The 13769-nt window shown below is 38.8% G+C and overlaps 3 pseudogenes; all 3 read left to right on the forward strand.

Annotated features, from left to right (window-relative positions):
* The first annotated feature begins 2231 nt into the window (after nucleotides 1-2231).
* LOC149147867 (microtubule-associated protein RP/EB family member 1C-like) lies at nucleotides 2232-3095 on the forward strand (annotated as a pseudogene).
* Nucleotides 3096-6388: 3293 nt separating this feature from the next.
* On the forward strand, nucleotides 6389-7252 carry LOC149147868 (microtubule-associated protein RP/EB family member 1C pseudogene; annotated as a pseudogene).
* Nucleotides 7253-10519: 3267 nt separating this feature from the next.
* On the forward strand, nucleotides 10520-11383 carry LOC149147869 (microtubule-associated protein RP/EB family member 1C pseudogene; annotated as a pseudogene).
* Nucleotides 11384-13769: the final 2386 nt, after the last annotated feature.

Raw genomic sequence — 13769 nt, forward strand, 5'->3', positions numbered from 1 at the left:
GTGCCTTCATTGCCATTAATTTGGGAACTCTACAATGAAGTTTCAACACAAGAAGGGAAAAAAGAAGAATGTAAGAGGAGGAGTGGGTGAAGCCTTGGCTTCATAGTTTGAGATTGATTTTACTCTCATTGCATGCATGGCCAGCACGATGATGAGAAGTGTATGGTATCTCAGCAATGGTGCCTTGTTCCATACGACGGGGAATAGAGATGTATTCAGTGATTTGGACGAGAAGGATCCCCCTGTTTTCATCAAGATGGGAGATGATGGAAGGTACAATGTGACTAGGATTGGTATTGTCACCTTTCAAAGGGATTCAATCTCCCATCTTAGGCTCAAGGATGTGATGTTTGTACTGGGTCTAAAGAAGAATCTTGTATCCATTGCAGTTTTGGAAGATCGTGGCCACGATGTGATATTCAGCAAAGGAAAGGAATTCCTAAGACACATAATTTAACACCTAACATCATATGATGACAACTAAATAATGAGAAGGAACTACCAACAGGTTTACTGACTTGAGTGAGTGAACGTGAAGGATGCTTAAAATGTGGTGGACTTTCATCAATAACTTCAACCTCCACTTTATTAGACTTCTCTAAATTTGATGCATGAGTTTCAAACTCTATGGTGTAAATGCCATCAAATGTGGACAACAACAACTACCTAAGGAATGATAACTCCTATTTCTTAAGATGGATTCCTCATTGTCGATAATAATAGTGAGGATGTTAGTCAACCATGGTGAAATATAGATTACCCAAAATAATAAACAAACAAACCTATGGCCAATTGGACACAAAATTTACATATAGAACACCCTATCAAATCTAGAACTTCAATAGGAAAACATACTAATGGCTAAAGGAGTTGTCTATGTTAGACTCCGTCTTGTCAGTCAATGTGAGATTGATTCTTCTTCAAAACCCTGTTTTGAAGAAGAAATCATTAAATATGTTTTTTAGAATATGTAATTTGTCAAAATGTTTCAAAATTCTCCAGCAAATCATTAAATATGTTGTTTAGAATATGTAATTTGTCAAAATGTTTCAAAATTCTCCAGCTCTTCAAATGGAAGTAGCTTCAGCAGCTCCTATCCCGGCAAAAGCACAAACAGAATCTACAAAAATCAAAGCAAAGTTGGGAGACTAAGCCACAAACTATGGATTACTTGATGAGCACAAAAGAGTTTGAAAGACTGTTGGAAAAGTTTCAAGGAGTTCAACAACAAATAGATTGGCTTGTAGAGAAATACCAAAAGGAAATAACGTAGTGGTTCTACAGGGCGTTGTTTGCATTCAAGGTTTTGTTATTATCATTTGCAGTTTGCATTCAAATTCAGGCAAACCAAGGATAAGGATAAGAACTGTTAATAAATTGAATGAACTTCGAGTTCTATAAAGAAAAGTTCGATCAGAGTGCAAAATTACAGAATAACAGTGCAAATATTCGCAGCCAGGAGCGCGTTGAGGATCCATCATAATCTGGTTATGTGGATTTAGAAAAAATGTAAATAATATATGGATTTCCATTTCTCCATAGCTAAATAAAGAATCCTATTGCCCAATAGAATGACGAAATAGGAATTAAGCCTACTTACTATTACAAATTTGGAGTTGCTCACTTGTTGCTGCATATCAACATCAAAATCTTCGGTCTCAGTTTCGATATTGTCAGGTTGGGATTGGGCGACGGAAAACAGTAGTTCATTCCCCAAGCTGAATCTTTTATGGCGATAGATTACATGCACATAAATACGAGGAACGAAATTGTTCACCACGTCTCCGATAACTCTCGCTTCCTTAAGCTTCTACCATACAGCATTTACAGGTTTCGCGATCCTTTGTTGTTGCCTCATTCCCTCGATTCTTTGCTTATAGTACAAAGAACTAAAAGCTTGCTTAATGTAGAATGAAGGGCAGTTGTGAAAGCACTGAAAAACCCAAGGGGGATATAAATCTTTTCTGGGATCAGAGCACTATGCATTGAAGGTGTGCGCTACACACCAAGCTGAGCGCTACGCATTGGGCTCACGTGGCCAGTGTTAAATTACATAGGCGCTAAGCATCAGGTTGTGCGCTACGCACTGGGATAGCGCACTACACACTCAGTCCAGCACAAAATTTGTTTATATTTATGCGCCCAATCTCGTATCAAATCGACTCCTTCAATTTGCAAAGAGCTAAAGGGATAATCTTACAACAGATATCGAGTGAAGATGGGGACGGAGTATGCAATCCTTGCATATCTATGGAGTGATCTCGAGGCAGGTCAATTTTGAAGCCAAATCTGAGTATGAGATGATCCAGAACTATAAGGTGCTGCAAGAAGTCCTCAACAAGCTTAAGATAGCCAAACATATTGAAGTAAACAAACTGGTGAAAGGAAGGCCATTAGAAAATCTTGAGTTTATGTAATGCTTGAAACGATACTGCGATTCTACAAATGTTGGAAACTTTACCCGCAGGAATGGTTATAACGCATTTGAGAGAAGAGAAACATGCAAAGGAGGGAAAGAGCTAAATAGAAAAGCATCTTTGAGCGTCCATTCGCAGACAACGGGTGCAACAAAGGCACCTGCAATGTCCAGTCCTACAACTCCATCTTCTAATAATAGTCACCGAGCAGATTCTAGACCAAATTCAAATGGACATGTAAGCAAAAACGCTCCAAAGAATACACCACTGCCATCCCCAGCTGCAACACAGGTTGCAGAGCTGAAGGTTGCAGTTGACAATTTGGAAAAGGAAAGAGACATTTACTTTGGAAAACTAAGGGACATCGAGAGTATATGCCAGAACTATGAACTCCGAGAAATTACGGCAATCAGAACAATTCAAAGACTGCTCTATACAGATCACTATGAAGCCGCTACTCTCACTGATCTAGTAACAATGAGTATAGCAGAAAATGAAGCCTCGGGCCATGTTATCGAGGACTGTGAAGTTCAACGTTCGAGATCAAGTAACAGGGATAATCAAGATGATTTATCCTTATATGATTCTGCAACACTATACAATGGAGAGTATACTAAGCCCTTTGTTACAGAGCACTTGATGATCATACCAGGCCAGACGACCACTATTTTTTATTAAAAATGTTTTTTCAAAAGGAAAACGTAAAGTAAAAAGTCAAAGTCAAAGCTAAATTTAAACCGTAGATACTTTCCACAGCAGAGAACAAGATTCGATTGCCTATGTTTATCTTCAGTAAATGGGATTGACACCTGTAATGCCACCTCTTCATCAGTTATCAACAGATTCGAGTAGAAGAAGGAGCGTTATTCTATCTTCAGAAGCGCTGATTGTTTTTTTTTTTTTTAGTTTTATTTATTAATAATGATAAAACAAATCCCTTGTCTTGGGGTCGATTTGTTTTCCCCTAGCAGAGTTTATTTAATGTATTAAAAATAATTTTGTAAAGGGGGGAGAGAGTTCTGAGAGGTGCGTGGAGAAGAACAGAATTTCATTGTACAGTGTTTGGCAGAGATTAATTGAAGAGTACAGCTCTGATTTGTAAGACCCTTGTGGTGTGAAAGTTTAGCAAATGTATCTTTCTTTCTGTTTCAATGTCTTTTGTAATGTTTCATAGTTCATTCATAATCGTTTCTAAATGAATACTTTTAAGTGAGAAAGGCAGAATTCAATTTATTTGCTCTGTCTTGAGGAAGTGTTCATATTTAATGTTTTCTTCTGTTTGATAAGGATCCATCACACATGCCCTTGTCGACTTCTCAGCAATCTTGCCATTCTGTTTAATCTCAATTTTATTGTTAAACTTCACTCCTACCTCGCCTTATGGATTAACCTGTGCCTTTGATTAAAACCTCTACTCTTGCTGTCTTTGCACATGCAGCCCAGTAAACCCAATCATTTATTAAAAAAAAAAACCCCTTTATATCAATTTACTAGCCTAAAATCGGTATTCCTTATTGGTCATCTCAGCCCATTTGAAGATTTATCTGTCGAGATAGACCCGGAGAGAGCCCTCTCCTGTCCTCGTAGGGCTAGCTACGAGGCTGAGCGTGGTATGATGTTGCCTCGAGTTTTGCCTTCCTCAGCCAGAGGCGGATTCAAGCATTAACATAGTGGCGACCATACTGGGGAAGATGGTTTGCTGTTGATGTGACATTCGACTTGTTGATTGTCTTGTCCCAGTACATGAAATCAAATTGCAGATCTGATGCTGATGGTGGACAGTAGTCGGACACTTATGAAGGCTTAAAACATTCACCTGGTGACTCCAACGCAATCCAGACATTCCAGTGCTCGCTAATCCATTTATGCAATGGTAAATCCTGCACTGTGTGAAGCTGCAAAAGAAGTAAGAAATCAGTTAGCAGATTCTAAAATTAATGAAGAATTTTTCAGTGCCTTGCTTCAATGTTTGAAATCTCCAAAGTTCCCTCTTGAATCCAAAACTGGTGTTTGTGAATTAGTTGTTGAAAGAGTTGAGAAGGAGATTCAGTGTTTAGATGAGCAGATCCAGTCATATGATTTCCAAGACCCTAAAAAGTTCTTTGAAATCCTTCCTCTTTCGAAACAAGAAATAATAGAATTGCCTACAGATTTTTGCACTGATAGTGTGCAGCTGGAGGTATGTATTGCAGAGTTGGGGCAGCCAACAGAGTCTGGCTTTTGCGATCCAATGGCAACATACATGGAAATGTTTTTCAGTTTGATTGATAGATCAGGCTGTTTTCTACGTGACCAGGCTCATTACGTGCATGAAGGGCTGCCAGCAATCACATCTGTGTCCTGGTGGAAACATTCTCAAGCGGCATCATTCTCAGGTTTACTTGAATGGTTGATTTGGCATTTTAGTATTACCTGATCTACTATTTTTACAGCAAAGTAGGGTAGATTTTGTAAATAAATAAGCAGCCAAAGGGCAGCATTTCATTCTGAGTTTCATTTACAGTTGTAGTGTGAAGTTTGTTGAGCAAGTTTTTCGATCATTTCAGTCAAGTTTCAGTCCATAAATGAGTCGGAAGTCTCGTGTTGTCTGTTGAAATAATAACTCCATTGCCCAATGGATGAGGCATTGTATGCTCTCCCAAAGCTCTGCGGTTCTTGGCACCTCCAAGAAGCGGCAGCTGCCATCCCCATTGGAGCCGATGTTAGACTCCGTCTTGTCAGTCAATGTGAGATTGATTCTTCTTCAAAACCCTGTTTTGAAGAAGAAATCATTAAATGTGTTTTTTAGAATATGTAATTTGTCAAAATGTTTCAAAATTCTCCAGCTCTTCAAATGGCAGCAGCTTCAGTAGCTCCTATCCCTGCAAAAGCACAAACAAAATCTACAAAAATCAAAGCAAAGTTGGGAGACTAAGCCACAAACTCTGGATTATTTGATGAGCACAAAAGAGTTTGAAAGACTGTTGGAAAAGTTTCAAGGAGTTCAACAGCAAATAGATTGGCTTGTAGAGAAATACCAAAAGGAAATAGCGTAGTGGTTCTGCAGGGCATTGTTTGCATTCAAGGTTTTGGTATTATCATTTGCAGTTTGCGTTCAAATTCATGCAAACCAAGGATAAGGATAAGAACTGTTAATAAATTGAATGAACTTCGGGTTCTATAAAGAAAAGTTCGATCAGAGTGCAAAATTACAGAATACCAGTGCAAATATTCGCAGCCAGGAGCGCGCTGAGGATCTGTCATAATCTGGTTATCTGGATTTAGAAAAAACGTAAATAATATATGGATTTCCATTTCTCCATAGCTAAATAAACAATCCTATTGCCCAATAGAATGACGAAATAGGAATTAAGACTACTTACTATTACAAATTTGGAGTTGCTCACTTGTTGCTGCATATCAACATCAAAATCTTCGGTCTCAATTTCGATATTGTCAGGTTGGGATTGGGCGACGGAAAACAGTAGTTCATTCCCCAAGCTGAATCTTTTATGGCGATAGATTACATGCACATAAATACGAGGAATGAAATTGTTCACCACGTCTCCGATAACTCTCGCTTCCTTAAGCTTCTGCCATACAACATTTACAGGTTTCGCCATCCTTTGTTGTTGCCTCATTCCCTCGATTCTTTGCTTATAGTACAAAGAACCCAAAGCTTGCTTAATGTAGAACGAAGGGAAGTTGTGAAAGCACTGACAAACCCAAGGGGTATATAAATCTTTTCTGGGATCAGAGCGCTACGAGTTGAAGGTGTGCGCTACGCACCAAGCTGAGTGCTACGCATTGGGCTCACGGCCAGTGTTAAATTACACAGGCGCTACGCATCAGGCTGTGCGCTACGCACTCAGTCAAGCACAGAATTTGTTTATATTTATGCACCCAGTCTCATATCAAATCGACTCCTTCAATTTGCAAAGAGCTAAAGGGATAATCTTACAACAGATATCCAGTGAAGATGGGGACGGAGTATGCAATCCTCGCATATCTATGGAGTGATCTCGAGGCAGGTCAATTTTGAAGCCAAATCTGAGTATGAGATGATCCAGAACTATAAGGTGCTGCAAGAAGTCCTCAACAAGCTTAAGATAGCCAAACATATTGAAGTAAACAAACTAGTGAAAGGAAGGCCATTAGATAATCTTGAGTTTATGCAATGGTTGAAACGATACTGCGATTCTACAAATGTTGGAAACTTTACCCGAAGGAATGGTTATAATGCAGTTGAGAGAAGAGAAACATGCAAAGGAGGGAAAGAGCTAAATAGAAAAGCAGCTTTGAGCCTCCATTCGCAGACAACGGGTGCAACAAAGGCACCTGCAATGTCCAGGCCTACAACTCCGTCCTCTAATAATAGTCGCCGAGCAGATTCTAGACCAAATTCAAATGGACATGTAAGCAAAAATGCTCCAAAGAATACACCACTGCCATCCCCAGCTGCAACACAGGTTGCAGAGCTGCAGGTTGCAGTTGATGATTTGGAAAAGGAAAGAGACCTTTACTTTGGAAAACTAAGGGACATCGAGAGTATATGCCAGAACTCTGAACTCCTAGAAATTCCGACAATCAGAACAATTCAAAGACTGCTCTATACAGATCACTATGAAGCCGATACTCTCACTGATCTAGTAACAATGAGTATAGCAGAAAATGAAGCCTCGGGCCATGTTATCGAGGACTGTGAAGTTCAACCTTCGAGATCCAGTAACAAGGATAATCAAGATGATTTATCCTTATATGATTCTGCAGCACTATACAATGGAGAGTATACTAAGCCCTTTGTTACAGAGCACTTGATGATCATACCAGGCCAGACGACCACAATTTTTTATTAAAAATGCTTTTTCAAAAGGCAAACGTAAAGTAAAAAGTCAAAGTCAAAGCTAAATTTAAACCGTAGATACTTTCCACAGCAGAGAACAAGATTCGATTGCCTATGTTTATCTTCAGTAAATGGGATTGACACGTGTAATGCCACCTCTTCATTAGTTATCAACAGATTCGAGTAGAAGAAGGAGCGCTATTCTATCTTCAGAAGCGCTGATTTTTGTTTTTTATTTTTATTTATTAATAATGATAAAACAAATCCCTTGTCTTGGGGTCGATTTGTTTTCCCCTAGCAGAGTTTATTTAATGTATTTAAAATCATTTTGTAAAGGGGGGAGAGAGTTCTGAGAGGTGCGTGGAGAAGAACAGAATTTCATTGTACAGTGTTTGACAGAGATTAATTGAAGAGTACAGCTCTGATTTGTAAGACCCTTGTGGTGTGAAAGTTTAGCAAATGTATCTTTCTTTCTATTTCAATGTCTTTTGTAATGTTTCGTAGTTCATTCATAATCATTTCTAAATGAATACTTTTAAGTGAGAAAGGCAGAATTCAATTTATTTGCTCTGTCTTGAGGAAGTGTTCATATTTAATGTTTTCTTCTGTTTGATAAGGATCCATCACACATGCCCTTGTCGACTTCTCAGCAATCTTGCCATTCCGTTTAATCTCAATTTTATTGTTAAACTTCACTCCTACCTCGCCTTATGGATTAACCTGTGCCTTTGATTAAAACCTCCGCTCTTGCTGTCTTTGCCCATGCAGCCCAGAAAACCCAATCATTTATTAAAAAAAATCCCCTTTATATCAATTTACTAGCCTAAAATTGGTATTCCTTATTGGTCATCTCAGCCCATTTGAAGATTTATCTGTCGGGATAGACCCGGAGAGAGCCCTCTCCTGTCCTCGTAGGGCTAGCTACGAGGCTGAGCGTGGTATGATGTTGCCTTGAGTTTTGCCTTCCTCAGCCAAAGGCGGATTCAAGCATTAACATAGTGGCGACCATACTGGGGAAGATGGTTTGCTGTTGATGTGACATTCGACTTGTTGATTGTCTTGTCCCAGTACATGAAATCAAATTGCAGATCTGATGCTAATGGTGGACAGTAGTCGGACACTTATGAAGGCTGAAAACATTCACCTGGCGACTCCAACGCAATCCAGACATTCCAGTGCTCGCTAATCCATTTATGCAATGGTAAACCCTGCACTATGTGAAGCTGCAAAAGAAGTAAGAAATCAGTTAGCAGATTTTGAAATTAATGAAGAATTTGTTAGTGCCTTGCTTCAATGTTTGAAATCTCCAAAGTTCCCTCTTGAAGCCAAAACTGGTGTTTGTGAATTAGTTGTTGAAAGAGTTGAGAAGGAGATTCAGTGTTTAGATGAGCAGATCCAGTCATATGATTTCCAAGACCCTAAAAAGTTATTGGAAATCCTTCCTCTTTCGAAACAAGAAATAATAGAATTGCCTACAGATGTTTGCAGTGACAGTGTGCAACTGGAGGTATGTATTGCAGAGTTGGGGCAGCCAACAGAGTCTGGCTTTTGTGATCCGATGGCAACATACATGGAAATGTTTTTCAGTTTGATTGATAGATCAGGCTGTTTTCTACGTGACCAGGCTCATTACGTGCATGAAGGGCTGCCAACAATCACATCTGTGTCCTGGTGGAAACATTCTCAAGCGGCATCATTCTCAGATTTACTTGAATGGTTGATTTGGCATTTTAGTATTACCTGATTTACTGTTTTTAGAGCAAAGTAGGGTAGATTTTTTAAATAAATAAGCAGCCAAAGGGCAGCATTTCATTCTGAGTTTCATTTACAGTTGTAGTGTGAAGTTTGTTGAGCAAGTTTTTCGATCATTTCAGTCAAGTTTCAGTCCATAAATGAGTCGGAAGTCTCGTGTTGTCTGTTGAAATAATAACTCCATTGCCCAATGGATGAGGCATTGTCTGCTCTCCCAAAGCTCTGCGGTTCTTGGCACCTCCAAGAAGCGGCAGCTGCCATCCCCATTGGAGCCGATGTTAGACTCCATCTTGTCAGTCAATGTGAGATTGATTCTTATTCAAAACCCTGTTTTGAAGAAGAAATCATTAAATGTGTTTTTTAGAATATGTAATTTGTCAAAATGTTTCAAAATTCTCCAGCTCTTCAAATGGAAGCAGCTTCAGCAGCTCCTATCCCTGCAAAAGCACAAACAGAATCTACAAAAATCAAAGCAAGGTTGGGAGACTAAGCCACAAACTCTGGATTATTTGATGAGCACAAAAGAGTTTGAAAGACTGTTGGAAAAGTTTCAAGGAGTTCAACAGCAAATAGATTGGCTTGTAGAGAAATACCAAAAGGAAATAGCGTAGTGGTTCTGCAGGGCATTGTTTTCATTCAAGGTTTTGGTATTATCATTTGCAGTTTGCGTTCAAATTCATGCAAACCAAGGATAAGGATAAGAACTGTTAATAAATTGAATGAACTTCGGGTTCTATAAAGAAAAGTTCGATCAGAGTGCAAAGTTACAGAATACCAGTGCAAATATTCGCAGCCAGGAGCGCGCTGAGGATCCGTCATAATCTGGTTATGTGGATTTAGAAAAAATGTAAATAATATATGGATTTCCATTTCTCCATAGCTAAATAAAGAATCCTATTGCCCAATAGAATGACGAAATAGGAATTAAGCCTACTTACTATTACAAATTTGGAGTTGCTCACTTGTTGCTGCATATCAACATCAAAATCTTCGGTCTCAATTTCGATATTGTCAGGTTGGGATTAGGCGACGGAAAACAGTAGTTCATGCCCCAAGCTGAATCTTTTATGGCGATAGATTACATGCACATAAATACAAGGAACGAAATTGTTCACCACATCTCCGATAACTCTCGCTTCCTTAAGCTTATGCCATACAGCATTTACAGGTTTCTACATCCTTTGTTGTTGCCTCATTCCCTCGATTCTTTTCTTATAGTACAAAGAACTCAAAGCTTTCTTAATGTAGAACGAAGGGCAGTTGTGAAAGCACTGACAAACCCAAGGGGTATATAAATCTTTTCTGGGATCAGAGCGCTACGCGTTGAAGGTGTGTGCTACGCATTGGGCTCGCGGCCAGTGTTAAATTACACAGGCGCTACGCATCAGGTTGTGCGCTACGCACTCAGTCAAGCACAAAATTTGTTTATATTTATGCACCCAGTCTCGTATCAAATCGACTCCTTCAATTTGCAAAGAGCTAAAGGGATAATCTTACAACAAATATCCAGTGAATATGGGGACAGAGTATGCAATCCTCGCATATCTATGGAGTGATCTCGAGGCAGGTCAATTTTGAAGCCAAATCTGAGTATGAGATGATCCAGAACTATAAGGTGCTGCAAGAATTCCTCAACAAGCTTAAGATAGCCAAACATATTGAAGTAAACAAACTAGTGAAAGGAAGGCCATTAGATAATCTTGAGTTTATGCAATGGTTGAAACGATACTGCAATTCTACAAATGTTGGAAACTTTACCCGCAGGAATGGTTATAATGCAGTTGAGAGAAGAGAAACATGCAAAGGAGGGAAAGAGCTAAATAGAAAAGCAGCTTTGAGCCTCCATTCGCAGACAACGGGTGCAACAAAAGCACCTACAATGTCCAGGCCTACAACTTCGTCCTCTAATAATAGTCGTCGAGCAAATTCTAGACCAAATTTAAATGGACATGTAAGCAAAAACGCTCCAAAGAATACACCACTGCCATCCCCAGCTGCAACACAGGTTGCAGAGCTGCAGGTTGCAGTTGACGATTTGGAAAAGGAAAGAGACCTTTACTTTGGAAAACTAAGGGACATCGAGAGTATATGCCAGAACTCTGAACTCCTAGAAATTCCAGCAATCAGAACAATTCAAAGACTGCTCTATACAGATCACTATGAAGCCGATACTCTCACTGATCTAGTAACAATGAGTATAGTAGAAAATGAAGCCTCGGGCCATGTTATCGAGGACTGTGAAGTTAAACCTTCGAGATCCAGTAACAGGGATAATCAAGATGATTTATCCTTATATGATTCTGCAGCACTATACAATGGAGAGTATACTAAGCCCTTTGTTATAGAGCACTTGATGATCATACCAGGCCAGACGACCACTATTTTTTATTAAAAATGTTTTTTCAAAAGGCAAACGTAAAGTAAAAAGTCAAAGTCAAAGCTAAATTTAAACCGTAGATACTTTCCATAGCAGAGAACAAGATTCGATTGCCTATGTTTATCTTCAGTAAATGGGATTGACACCTGTAATGCCACCTCTTCATCAGTTATCAACAGATTCGAGTAGAAGAAGGAGCGTTATTCTATCTTCAGAAGCGCTGATTTTTTTTTTATTATTATTAATAATGATAAAACAAATCCCTTGTCTTGGGGTCGATTTGTTTTCCCCTAGCAGAGTTTATTTAATGTATTAAAAATCATTTTGTAAAGGGGGTAGAGAGTTCTGAGAGGTGCGTGGAGAAGAACAGAATTTCATTGTACAGTGTTTGACAGAGATTAATTGAAGAGTACAGCTCTGATTTGTAAGACCCTTGTGGTGTGAAATTTTAGCAAATGTATCTTTCTTTCTGTTTCAATGTCTTTTGTAATGTTTCGTAGTTCATTCATAATCGTTTCTAAATGAATACTTTTAAGTGAGAAAGGCAGAATTAAAGTTATTTGCTCTGTCTTGAGGAAGTGTTCATATTTAATGTTTTCTTCTGTTTGATAAGGATCCATCACACATGCCCTTGTCGACTTCTCAACAATCTTGCCATTTCTTTTAATCTCAATTTTATTGTTAAACTTCACTCCTACCTCGCCTTATGGATTAACCTGTGTCTTTGATTAAAACCTCTGCTCTTGCTGTCTTTGCCCATGCAGCCCAGAAAACCCAATCATTTATTAAAAAAAAACCCTTTCTATCAATTTACTAGCCTAAAATCAGTATTCCTTATTGGTCATCTCAGCCCATTTGAAGATTTATCTGTCGAGATAGACTCGGAGAGAGCCCTCTCCTGTCCTCGTAGGGCTAGCTACGAGGTTGAGCGTGGTATGATGTTGCCTCGAGTTTTGCCTTCCTCAGCCTGAGGCGGATTCGAGCGTTAACAGTCTAGAAACCAAAAAATCTTTAGGGATATCAAGTCACCAAGACCTAGTTATAAAATGTTTGAGAAATAATTATGGTAGCTTGCATGCACAAATCATCCAATATCCATGTACCCTCGTGAAGATGGGTACCCTCTAAGGTTACCACAAGCACTTACAACTTTTAATCACCCATGTGATGTCCTAGGAAAAGTCACTATGGTTACCACTTCATAATCAATGGATGGACATAATATTCATGGGTTAAGACCATATGTGTGGGAAGGGAAACCAAACCTAAAGTTTCATAGAGAAGTGTTGTTTGGAACTTCGCTCCAAAACCCCTATTAATATAATAATTCAATAAACACTAAAACAAATGAAGAGGGAATATCACTACAGTTGCCCTAGTATGACCTCATTCTTGACACCTATGTTAGAGGTTCTTTCCCAACAATCACTCCTTCATACTAATAATTTTTTACACTCATTAGTAAGTTCATAGTTTTGGTTTTATGGCCTTAGAAAGTTCACTCTCAGATACTATAACAAGACCCAAAGACTTTAGCTATATTTATTTTCTAAAAGGAAAAAGATCTAACTGGTTTTAATTAATCCCTTTTCTTTTTAATGGATGTCGATTACTTGAGAAGTAATGGAATGGAATTAATGATGTTTGTGACTTTTTCCTATCCAAAGAAACTCAATATATGAAAATGAAAATTTTGCACTTATTTTGTTTCAATGAGAGTTATCTAAGGAAGGGAATATTAACTTAAAATAAAAAGATCAATCACTCAATCTGATCCAAAATAGATCTTGGATACTCTCTCTAAAATTATTCCAAAGATTAAAATCTTGTGAAGATAAAGCTTATCGGAGGAATCCTTAGGACAGTTGCAACTTGTGATCAGCAAAAATCAACGAGGACCGTCAATCAAGCGCGTAGACCATCGGCCCATGGTAACATGCGTTGTCACAAATTGGCAAAGTCAGAGATAATTTCAGCCAACGGGGGACGATTCTGATATGCGATTAGGGACTAATCGCATATCGCAGGGAAAACATTTCAAAGAAGGAAATACCACAAGCTCCCGGACCTGAAATGTTATAAAATGTAATGGATATTGTTCTGATTCCATCAGAAGCAGGATTCTACAAAACCAGCAGGATATCGGAAGGGCTTCGAGCGGTGAGTAGTTTCAACTGAGTCCCAACCAATGCCACACAACGATTTCCACATGTCCAATGGAAGAGAGAGAAAACCATTCACATCGGATGGGTAAACATCGAGCTACTTAACCACTTGATATGGATGATGACCATATGATCTGGAGGCCCCATATCAACAGCGGAGATGTTATCTGATGAACGACCGGATTCGATGAAGTTATAAGGAAGATCACATAAGATTTGAAGTCAGAGATGGACAA

The sequence above is a fragment of the Pinus tabuliformis genome, chromosome 9, assembly GCF_031772625.1.
Source record: "Pinus tabuliformis cultivar Carrire ecotype Pingquan chromosome 9, CPIR1, whole genome shotgun sequence".
NCBI classification, from domain to species: Eukaryota; Viridiplantae; Streptophyta; class Pinopsida; order Pinales; family Pinaceae; genus Pinus; species Pinus tabuliformis.